Source organism: Sebastes fasciatus, chromosome 17 (genome assembly GCF_043250625.1).
Source record: "Sebastes fasciatus isolate fSebFas1 chromosome 17, fSebFas1.pri, whole genome shotgun sequence".
Taxonomy (NCBI): Eukaryota; Metazoa; Chordata; class Actinopteri; order Perciformes; family Sebastidae; genus Sebastes; species Sebastes fasciatus.
Genome location: NC_133811.1, coordinates 2,323,710 through 2,334,992, shown reverse-complemented (window position 1 = coordinate 2,334,992; position 11,283 = coordinate 2,323,710). Strand labels below are relative to the sequence as shown.

Sequence of the window (11,283 nt, the reverse complement as noted above, 5' to 3'; positions counted from 1 at the left end):
AGGGTACACTGAGGATCAATGGCCATCATGGCGCCTGGTGAATCCAGATAAATGGATCATTAAAGCCCGGCTTTCACATTGTTTCCAGTGGTTAAATGCCCTCACACACAGAGAGCATCATGATGTCTGAGTGTGGTGGAGAAGGATGGATTATGTAACTGTATCTACAGCCACTGAACCCCACTGCAGCACCACAGAGAGAGAGAGAGAGAGCGAAAGAGGAAGAGAGAGAGAGATCCGGTCCTCCCTTCATCTATTTTTACCTCCTCTGTCGGGCGACGAGCCTCTGCACCCCGTCCTTATCCCTTCATCCCACCCCTCCGTCCATCTCCTCCTTTTTAATTAACCCTCCTCTTCTCCTCCTCTTCCTCTCTCCATCTCTCCCTCTGAGTCATCTCCCCTCCCCCCTCTGTCACACATCTCACCCTCCTCCCCTCCTGTTTTCCTCTCCTCCTCCTCCTCCTCCTCTCTCCTGCTCTGCCTCTCCGGTATTTTCTCGGTGGCCGTGAAAGGCAGAACACACACACAGGCGGCAGGTAAAGGAAGGAAACCCTCCTCTTCCTCTTTTCATCCACTCAACAGCTGTTTGTGTGTGTTTTTCTCTCCATCCATTGTTTTTCATTTCTTTGATCTCATATTGATCGGCTGCAGGATGATGATGATGATGATGATGATGATGATGATGATGATGCTGCTGGTGTGTGAGATACAGATGTTGTAGGTGTTACTGTACATGTGTGTGTGTGTGTGTGGTTTTGCTTCATGCATTTTCTCAGATTTTATGTGTGTGACAGGAAAGCATATGTGTGTGTGTGTGTGCATGTACCGTACATGTGTGTACGTGTCAGTTGTAGGTGTTAATGTGTGTGAATGTGATTTTGCTTCATGGCTGTCAAATGTGTGTGTGAAAGGAGGAAGGAAGAGATAAGTGTATGTGTGTGTGTGTGTGTTTTGGCAGCAGGAACATTATATGTGTGTATGAGTAAACCCTGCAGTCAAGTGTGTGCGTGTTGTGTGTGTATGTTTGTGCGTGTTTTTTAACTATATATGTGTGTATTTTCTCTTGGATTTCTTGGAAAATGGCTGTCAAGTGTGTGTTTTGGCTGCAGGGATATTATGTTTGTGTGTGTGTAGGTGTGTGTGATTTTGCTTCATGCATTCTTTGGAAAAAGGACTGTGTATGTGTGTGCGCGTGTTTGTTTATGTGTGTTTTGGCTGCAGAAATGTTATGTATATATATATATATATATATATATATATATATGTGTGTGTGTGTATTTCTTTTGAATTTCATGGAAAATGGCTGTCAAGTGTGTGTTTTGATCAGGTGTGTGTTTTGGCCGCAGGGATAATATACAGTGTATGTGTGTGTGCGTGTATATGTGTGTGTTTGTTTAAGTGTGTTTTTGCTGCAGAAATGTGTGTTACGTGAGTATGTATGTATGTGTGTATTTTCTTCTTGGAAAATGGCTGTCAAGTGTGTGTTTGTGTGTGCTTTGGCTGCAGGGATGTTGTGTGTGTGTGTGTGTGTGTGTGTGTGTGTGTGTGTGAGGGGATCCTGCAGTCAATTATGGTGGAGTCCTTGGTACATCAAATGTGTTAGATGGTTGATGGTTGAAATATGGCAGGCACAAGTGTGTGTGTGTGTGTGTGTGTGTGTTTTGGCTACAGGAATATGATGTGATTATGTTCATGGAGTCTGGTATATCAAGTGTGTGTGTGTTGATGGTTAATCATATTTTAAATATGGCAGGCGTGGGAATGTGTGTGTTTATAGGGATTGTGCATGTGTGTGTGTGTGGGTGTTTGTGTGTTTGAGTGTTTATAGGATTTTGTGTGTGTGTGTGTGTGTGTCCATTTGGTCTGCAGGAACATTGTGTGTGTGTGTGTGAGATCTATCTAACATGGAACGCAGAGAAATGTGTGTGTGTGTGTTTGATATCTGCATGTTTGGTGTGCGGGTGGATGTGTGTATGTGTGTGTGTGTCGGAGTACTTGTGATAATTGCGAGTTGTGTGTATAATGTGTGTGTGTTTGTGTGTAAATGTGGACACATTATTACGTATGTGTGAGACGGCTCCACTTCCTCTCTGTGTGTGTGTGTGTGTGTGTGTGTCTGCCATACGTGCAATGGTTTCTTCCTCCTCCTCCTCCTCCTCCCTCTCTTCATCCCCCCAGTTCTCCTCTCTTCTCCAGCCAAACAGATTTATTTAATTATTTATCTCTCCTCCTCCTCTCTTTATCTCTCCATCTCTCTCTCCTCCTCCTCCTCTCTTTATCTCTCCATCTCTCTCTCCTCCTCCTGCTCCTCTCTTTATCTCTCCCTCTCCTTCTCCTCCCTTTATCTCTCCATCTCTCTCTCCTCCTCCTCCTCCTCTCTTTATCGCTCCATCTCTTTCCTCCTCCTCCTCCTCTTCCTCCTCCTCCTCCTCCTCTCTTTATCTCTCCATCTCTCTCTCTCTCTCCTCCTCCTCCCCCTCTCTTTATCTCTCCATCTCTCTCTCTCTCCTCCTCCTCCTCCCTTTATCTCTCCATCTCTCTCTCCTCCTCCTCTCTTTATCTCTCCATCTCTCTCTCCTCCTCCTTCCCCTCTCTTTATCTCTCCATCTATCTCTCCTCCTCCTCCTCTCTTTATCTCTCCATCTCTCTCTCCTCCTCCTCTTCCTCCTCCTCCTCCTCCTCCTCCTCATCTCTTTATCTCTCCATCTCTCTCGCCTCATTTCCACTCGCTCTCCATTTCTTCCTCCATCACTCCCTGTTTTTCTCTCTCCTTCCTCCTGGCCATCCTCTCTCTCTCTCTCTCTCTCTTTCTCTTTGCATATATTTCTATTTAAATCCATCTTTCACCACTCACTCCTCCTTTTCGTCTCTTTCTCTTTGCTCTTCCCTCTCTTCCTGTATCTCTCTCCCTCTCAGACCACATATTGGATGTTTACTGATTTTACAATTTATCACAAAATGGCACACCTTTTTATTTTTTATATAGGCTGTCAATCGATGAAATGATCTAATAATGATTAATCGCACGATTGTCCATAGATAATCGTGATTGAGCACAAAGTACTCACATATTTGTATCTGTTCAAAATGTACCTTAAAGGGAGATTTGTCAAGTATTTAATACTTTTATCAACATTGGAGCAGACAAATATGCTGCTTTATGCAAATGTATGTATATATTTATTATTGGAAATCAATTAACAACACAAAACAATGACAGATATTGTCCAGAAACCCTCACAGGTACTGCATTAAGCATAAAACAATATGCTCCAATCATAACATGGCAAACTGCAGCCCAACAGGCAACAACAGCTGTCAGTGTGTCAGTGTGCTGACTTGACTATGACTTGCCCCAAACTGCATGTGATTATCATAAAGTGGGCACGTCTGTAAAGGGGAGACTCGTGGGTACCCATAGAACCCATTTACATTCACATATCTGGAGGTCAGAGGTCAAGGGACCCCTTTGAAAATGGCCATGACAGTTTTTCCTCGCCAAAATTTAGCGTAAGTTTGGAGCGTTATTTAGCCTCCTTCGTCACAAGCTGGTATTACATAGTTGGTCCCAATGGATTCTTTAGGTTGTCTAGTTTCATATGATACCAGTATCTAAAATAGCTTTTAAACTGAGCAGCTATAACCTAAAAATCGGAATCGGAAGCGTCAATGTGTTAAAAAAACTAGTGGCGTTACAATTAATTAGTGTTATTATTATTAACTTTGACAGCCTTACTTATTACACCTACCTTTTGGGTTGTCAGTATTTCAAAAGTAGAGGGCCAGCCCTAAAAATGCAAAAGTCTGTCACTGAGTGACTGACTGACTGACTGATGAAGTTACAGGATTGGCTGACTGTTGGAGTTTCCTCATTGGTCGTTGCTCTTTCAAAAGGAAAAGGCGGAGAACAGTTCTGTTTACGTCTTCTGGGGAGCGTGTCAGCGGTATCATTACATAATGCTGTTAGTTGTACACGTGCTATTGTTAATGTTCATTTAAGTTACGTTATGTTGTGCTTTGTATTGTTTTAATGTGCATTCACACCAAGCGCAAAGCAAATTTTCACCTGGCCCTCCTCCTGACTGTGTCTCGCAAGCCACACGTCGCTACTGCGGGATGAACCCAAAATAATAATAATAATAATAAAATTAACGGATCAATATGATGCCGAAATAATGACATTATGAGGTTGATTTGTAAAAAGACCAAATTCATGCTTTGTCAAGTCTGTCTGCAACACAACACTCAACATAACGTCATCTAGGCATAAATACGTCAGTGACGTTGTTGTAAACGGATCAAAGATGATGCCGCAATAACTACATAATGATGCTGGTTAGTAAAAAGTCTGAATTCATGCTTTGTCGGGTCTGTTACCACAACGACAAGCAAACAACTTTTAAAATGCTTGTTTTCTGAATGGAGTTCTAATCGATCAGTGCCAGGCTATGCTAACATTGTAGCTGCTCCATTAACACTCCATCTAGGAATAAATACGGCAGCAACAACGTCAGTGATGACAGCGGGAATATCTCCACGCTGATAAACTTTCGAGACATATGTATTAATTGTTTCACACCACTTATATGATGAATGCTTTTGATACACATGCTTTAATAAAAAACTGAAATACTTTTTACCTTGCATACTGTATGTCATGCTAATACCTTTTCACCTTGTATAAAATGTATAATATACTGACTAGTAAATGTTTCCATTTACTATTACTGAATGTCATTTGCTTCATTATAAGTTGTCTTTCAATCAAACATTAAGATAGAAGTGGAAAAAACTGTTCGCAAAACATAATAGACATGACCTCTGACTATTTATGTAACAATTTAGCCACAAATTCACATACTGACCATATACGGTCCAGACATATACTCGGTTTTGACTGAGTCTTGTTACATGTGTATTTGAGTCTAAACTAAACTAAAAAGGCTCCACACACAGAGTCCCCTAATGCAACTCGCTGTGTCTTTCGTTAGCCCTTCTTGCCTGGTAAATGACCACATCTTTAACACCTTTAAGACGCCGCAGTATGTGCCTTTTTCTGCTATAAAGTCTCTGGGCCGCAGCTACCCTGATGACATCATCGGGGTTATTCTGTCAGACTTTTGAAAGTGCCGTTCAGAGCCATAAAATGTTCTATATAATACTCCTTGTGATGATTAAACTGATCTTTAATCTTCAGTCAGAAGTCCAGTATTTCTATCCATCAGTTATTCCATTTTGTCTTTCTGGCTTTGTCTTTTCCTTCCTCTTCTCATTCCCTCCTCTCCCTCTTTCTTCATCTCTCTGCCTTCCCCACTCTCTTCCCATTCATCCTCACATCCTTTATCCCCCCCCCCCCCCGTACAGATATAATGATAATATACATGTTGTCCTCCCTGTTCTCCGTCTCCTCGCGTGCCTCCATCCCTCTCTCCTTCATTCACTCTCTCCCTTGCTCGCCCACTCGCGTGTTTTCAGAGCTGGTGTATTTTCTGCTGAGCACTGCAGTCTCTGGTAGGTGTGGCGTGGTGCGTTCATGGGTGTCCTCCCTCTCTGCTGCTGCTGCTGTAGAGCTTACGTAACTCACAGAGAGACACAGGCAGAGAGAGAGACGGAGATTCGAGTTATGAGATCCACTCAGGAGGATCGTGTGTTTATGGATATCAGATGAGTGTGTGCAGCTTATATTGAGAAAACACCTCGCTGGTGTCGTGCATGCGTGACTGACACTCAAATAACATTAATGTGGCGATGAACACACAAGTCTGTTTTCATGTCCTTGCATACTGTGGGGAGACTAGAAGGTTTATATTAAAGTACGCAAAACTGTTTTCAAGCTCATGAAAATCCAGAGAAAATCCTTCATGTTTCCATTCAAGTACCTCAAGGAATTCTATAAGTTCGCAGCTTAGCGTCATCCCTTTTTCTCACCAATCAACACGTTCTCACTCCCAACTCGTCAAATATAGCAGCTTGGTCAGCGCCCCTCAGCATCGGAGACCGACGCAAGGGGTACCCCGTGGACGGACCAGGGACGGTGTGTCAATATACACTCATTACATGTATAGTGTCCTTTCAAAATAAACACAACCATTTAGTTAGGGTTAAGAAGCGGCTGTGATTGACGTTGACGTCACTGACTATCGACTCATGGGACTGACGATACCGACGTGACGAAAGAGTGACGTGACAAAATAAGTTACTTTTAATTTCACGCGGTTATACAAACAGCGGTCTGCTGGTCGAAAGTCTCGTGTTTGTTTGACTCATCCACCACCCCTCCAGCCCGCCCTGAATGGACTCTCACGCTATTAATACTACGTCACTTGCTCCGACTGTCAAATTATGCCGCGGGTGGGTTTACGTTGGAGTTAGTTGAAAGCCTGGTTCACCACTGTTGCTAAAGGGTGCCTCCGTGCGCCGGTTTCCAATGCCGAGGAGCGCTGACCAAACGGCGGTGTTTGACGAGGCGGGAGTGAGAACGGGTTGGTCAATCACAAGGTAGCCACGCCCTAAAGCATCCCCTGCTTTATGGTCTATCTGACTCTAAATGGGACCAAAATTTACTAAATGAACATCATGCTGTATTGAAGAAGACTTGAAACTAGCGATTGAGACCATAAACTCATGTTTACAATGTTTACTAATGTAATAAATCAAGTGAGAAGTAGGCTCATTTGCTTTGGTCCAATCTGATTTAGCCACACTAAAAACCCAAATCTAACTAAACTAAACTAAAAATCAAGGTGTCAATTTGTCCAACGCTTTGCTTTATGACCAAATAACTTCAGAGCCAATGACATTCCCATCAGCCTCAGCTGTTATTTGTGTTTAGTGCTAATTGGCAAATGTTAGGTTATTGGTAACAAACTTAAAGGGACTGTTTGTAAGAATCAGAAATTGCTTGTTGCTTGCCGTTAAGTCAACGAAAGTCGAACATCCGTCAAAACACTGGGGCGACACACGTCTAAAAGCTAAAAGCACAATATCACTCTATATTTCAGCTACTTGGCAGTAATGTTAGCTGACCAGACGAAGGTCTCTCCATGAATCAATGCTGATCCTAGTGTTGGCTTTTCCTGCCTCAGCCTCCCGACCGCGGCAGGAGGGAACAGGGGAGACACCGGAGTTTTGGTCGGAGACGATAACGTTTCTCTCTGCGGAGCCCCGTCACTTCACAAGACACGGGAAACCTCTGGGTGCAGACTCTTAAACTGCCTTCACATGATAAAAAATTTGCTCTTTGCTGACCACAAGGTAGGGCGCAGAGCCTTGCAGAGGCAAAGCGCAGCGCTGGTATAAAAGCCGACTGTATGCTATCAAAAAGCACGCAAGAAACGCCATTCACTGTTACTAGGCAACGACAACAGTTGCAGCTATTATTTCATTGGTTGCGTTTTGAAAAGTCAGTGGCAACTGAGGTCAAAGTTGAAATAATTTGAACTTTGAGCGAAGTGCTCAGAGCGCCGCGCCGAGGGTAGCACCTAGTCTGGTGGCAGCGCTCTCACCATAGGAAAACACACTTGGTGTGTCAGCACAGACACACCAAGCCGACATCAAAGAACTAGCTTCAATGAAGGTCGACTGTTGCGTCGCCTCACATCTTAGCCGATAAGTTGCACTCGAACACATTGCAAAGACGACAGCCGACGGCCAGTTAGCACGTACGTTCTGCGCCGGTGTGAGATGAAATAACTCTCCACACCAGCAGGCGTAGGTAGTCTGTATTCATCATTGACCATTTTCACACCACTCTCACTCACCACTTAGCTTCATTCCAGATGTTCATGTTGCTGTGAAAATATCCGTGTGTTGGAATGATGAAGATGAGATGAAGATGAAACATGAGAAGAGCCTTCTGTGTTTTTCCTCTTAACTTTACTCGTTGGCTTGCTTTCCTCACTTCTGTTTCTCTTCTCGTGCACTGATTTGCTTAAGCTGAACAGCCAATCAGAGTGATTTCTCTCACCGACGAGCTCCGCCGCCGATTCAACACGTTGAATCGACTGAAAAACCTCCGACAAGGGCAGACTGGAGCCGACGGTGCGGGACACACCACAAAAATTTGACCGCCAGCCGCTCACCGACGGCCTCAAACTGTCCGACGGCCGACCGTCTGCTTGGTGTGTCAGGGCCTTTATTACAGCCCGGACACACCAGGAACGCCAGGAGCGCGTGGCGGCTGCATTACCTGTAATTTTTTATTTGGCATCCGTGTTAACAGGTTAGAGCAGCCACACTGCTCGCGTGAGCATCAGTCGCGCGTCTCAGCTGCATCTCTTCTAGAGAATAGAGGTCTTGCCTATTTTTGACGCGTGCCGCGCGTCTCACAGCAACAACAGACAGTGAAAGTGATCTATTGATTGTATATTGACATCATATCAGCTACATTAATACAGTTTACATGTCTAGACATCTGTAGAATATGTCACAGACAGTGAAGGTGATCTATTGACTGTATATTGAAATCATACCAGCAAGTAAAGACTTATTTTTAAATCAAGACTTCCTGCTTTCATTTCAAAATAAAAGCCCTCAAGTGTTTTTTCTATGGACAGAATTCCTTCATTTGTTAACACGAGGCTTTTATTCTGAAATATGAGCAGTCAGTGCTGTGGAACATGCAGTGACTTGGATAGCTCCTTGAATTGATAAAGTATCGGGTTTAAATCAACACTTCCTGCTTTCATTTCGAAATAAAAGCCCTCAAACGTTTTTTCTGTGGACAGAATTCCTTCATTTGTTAACACAAGGCTTTTATTCTGAAATATGTGCCGGACAGTGTTCTAGAACATGCAGTGACTTGGAGAGCTCCATGAATGAATATAGTACGGAGTTTTAATTGTGGATTATTACTATTATTTACAAATTACCACACGTTTCTTAACCTTTCTCTGTCTAAAATAAATATAAATGATATTTATAATGAAATGAAATGGCCATTAAAAGTCAAACTCTATGTAGAAAGAAAGGGCTGAGAGCAGCAGCAGCAGAAACGCAGCAGACACGCAGCTGAAATGCAGCTGGTGTGAACGCCCGACGCGTGAATTACGCAGCCACCACGCCATGCAGCCGCCACGCCACGCAGCCGCCGCGCGCTCCTGACTTTCCTGGTGTGTCAGGACCTTAAGTCTTGTTTGAAATAGTATTGAATGTATCACAGACACAGATATTTAGGTCCAGGTGGTATTTATACGCATGCTGACTAAAATTTCATTGGGGCAGGAATATTAGTGAATATGTAGCATATTCACTGTCAAAATGTTGGCTTTGGTGCTTAGAGGATGTGATCAGGAAGAACAGAGTGATGTAAAATGTTGGCAGGCGTCCTGTATCTGCTGCTCCACCCTCAGCAGGAACTTCTGAAAACTGCAGTACTCTAAGGTGGGGCTTCACAACAGCAACAAAAAGAGAGATAGAGAGAGAGAGAAATAAAGTCCATAAATTAATAGAGAAAATCACCCACACATCAATCCCCTTGACTCTGTATTTGTGGACGTTTCTGTATGCTGACAGCGACTCAGACACCTTATCTACTCTTTCTTATGCTGAGCACCATTTATACATTTTTGCTCATTTTGCTGATGCTTTTATCCCCTGAGACGTACGATGGGTGTAAGACCTGAATAAGCATAAATCGGCGGGTCGTCGCCGTTGTAATCGACCAACAGTGAGGGGGGGGGGGAAGGGGGTGGAAATATTCCTGCAGAAGGATCACGTAGGATAGAGGAGTGCTGAGCAAAGGAGTCAGAGGACGGGATAAAAAGAGAAGGGGAGTAATGTGATTTTGCGGCAGGTTAAAAAGCAACGCACAGGGGGAATTTATGTCCCCGAGGAAGAGAAGAAAGGTGACAGGGAGACAAGCAAAAGAAAAGAAATGTGAAGCCTTTAATGGAAGGTTTTACATGAACATAACAAACAGGTTACAGTGCTGCATTGGCCACAAACATCTAAGAGACAGAAAGAAAAGAGAAACAGAGCAGGAAAGATTACATAAGGATAACATCTAGCACACAAGATATTTACATAAGACCACTGTACATTCACCCAGTAAGGATTTTAGTTGGTTTAAAGCAGGGGTCAGCAACCTTTACTATCAAAAGAACCGTTTTAGGCAACAAAAAAAAATCTGTCTGGAGCTCCAAAACATTTGAGCATTGTGATGAAGGTAACACAGTTTAAAGTCTAAGTATATGGTATATAAGTCTAATGCAGTGAGGGCCAAAGAACAAATGTACTACGTTGATTAGGGCCACATTGAGGGGATAAACATCTGAGATTTCCAGAATAAAGTCAGAATATTACAAGAATAAAGTCATAACTTTACAAGAAAAAAAGTCATAATATTACGAGAATAAAGTCATAACTTCACGAGAAAAAATGTCGGAATATAATGAGAATAAACTCATAACTTTACGAGAAAAAAAGTCCTAATATTACGAGTATAAAGTCCTAATATTACGAGAATAAAGTCCTAATATTACGAGAATAAAGTCATAATATTACGAGAATAAAGTCATTTTGGGGGATGTGGAGGTTTTTGCTATACTTGCTATGCATAACTATCAATTTTAGTGATAAAATAATGTGTGGAAATAGTCCGCAGGGATAATAATGACTGACTATATCAATATATTTTAAAATTTGCTCTTATTTGGGTTTTGGTTGAAAAAAAATTAGTGTCACATTTAATTAATAACATAAAATTAACAGAGTTTATTACACTGCTTTGTTGAACACTCGATTCTGATTGGTCAATCACGGCGTTATAGCAGACCGTTGCTATATATAACAGACTGTTGCTATGTATAACAGACCGTTGCTATGTCTAACAGACCGTTGCTATGTCTAACAGACCGTTGCTATGTATAACAGGCCGTTGCTATGTATAACAGGCCGTTGCTATGTATAACAGGCCGTTGCTATGGGCGCGGCTCTGATGTCGGACTCTGGAGGACTGTTTTTGTGTCAAATTACTGATTTCTTAAGTAGGTAGCCGTGTAATAAGCGGGATAATGTACAGCTAGCGGGGTTTCTTTCACAACAAAGACCGGCTCGCTGTACATTATCCCTTACATATATACCCATACACACATGCATTATTAGTTTTTTAAAGTTTCATAATTTTCTATCTCTTGCATTGCTTAGCATTTACTTCGAAAAACTATAATACCCGGTAGCAACGAGCAGCGTCATTATATGAAGTACAGGAAACGTCACGCCGAGGACGTAGAGTAGACGTTGTTATTAAATACCGTGGAATACCTGTTGTGTTGTAATGTTTCA

The 11,283-nt window shown here is 42.6% G+C and overlaps 1 protein-coding gene across 1 annotated transcript in view; it reads left to right on the top strand.

The window, feature by feature from the left end:
- Positions 1–463: 463 nt before the first annotated feature.
- The window catches only part of LOC141754543 (gamma-enolase), a 37,206-nt gene continuing 26,386 nt past the window's right edge, over positions 464–11,283 (top strand). Inside the window, exon 1 of the mRNA XM_074613672.1 lies at positions 464–536. The gene's annotated coding sequence lies outside the window, so the exon portion shown is untranslated. The remainder of the gene's footprint in view (positions 537–11,283) is intronic.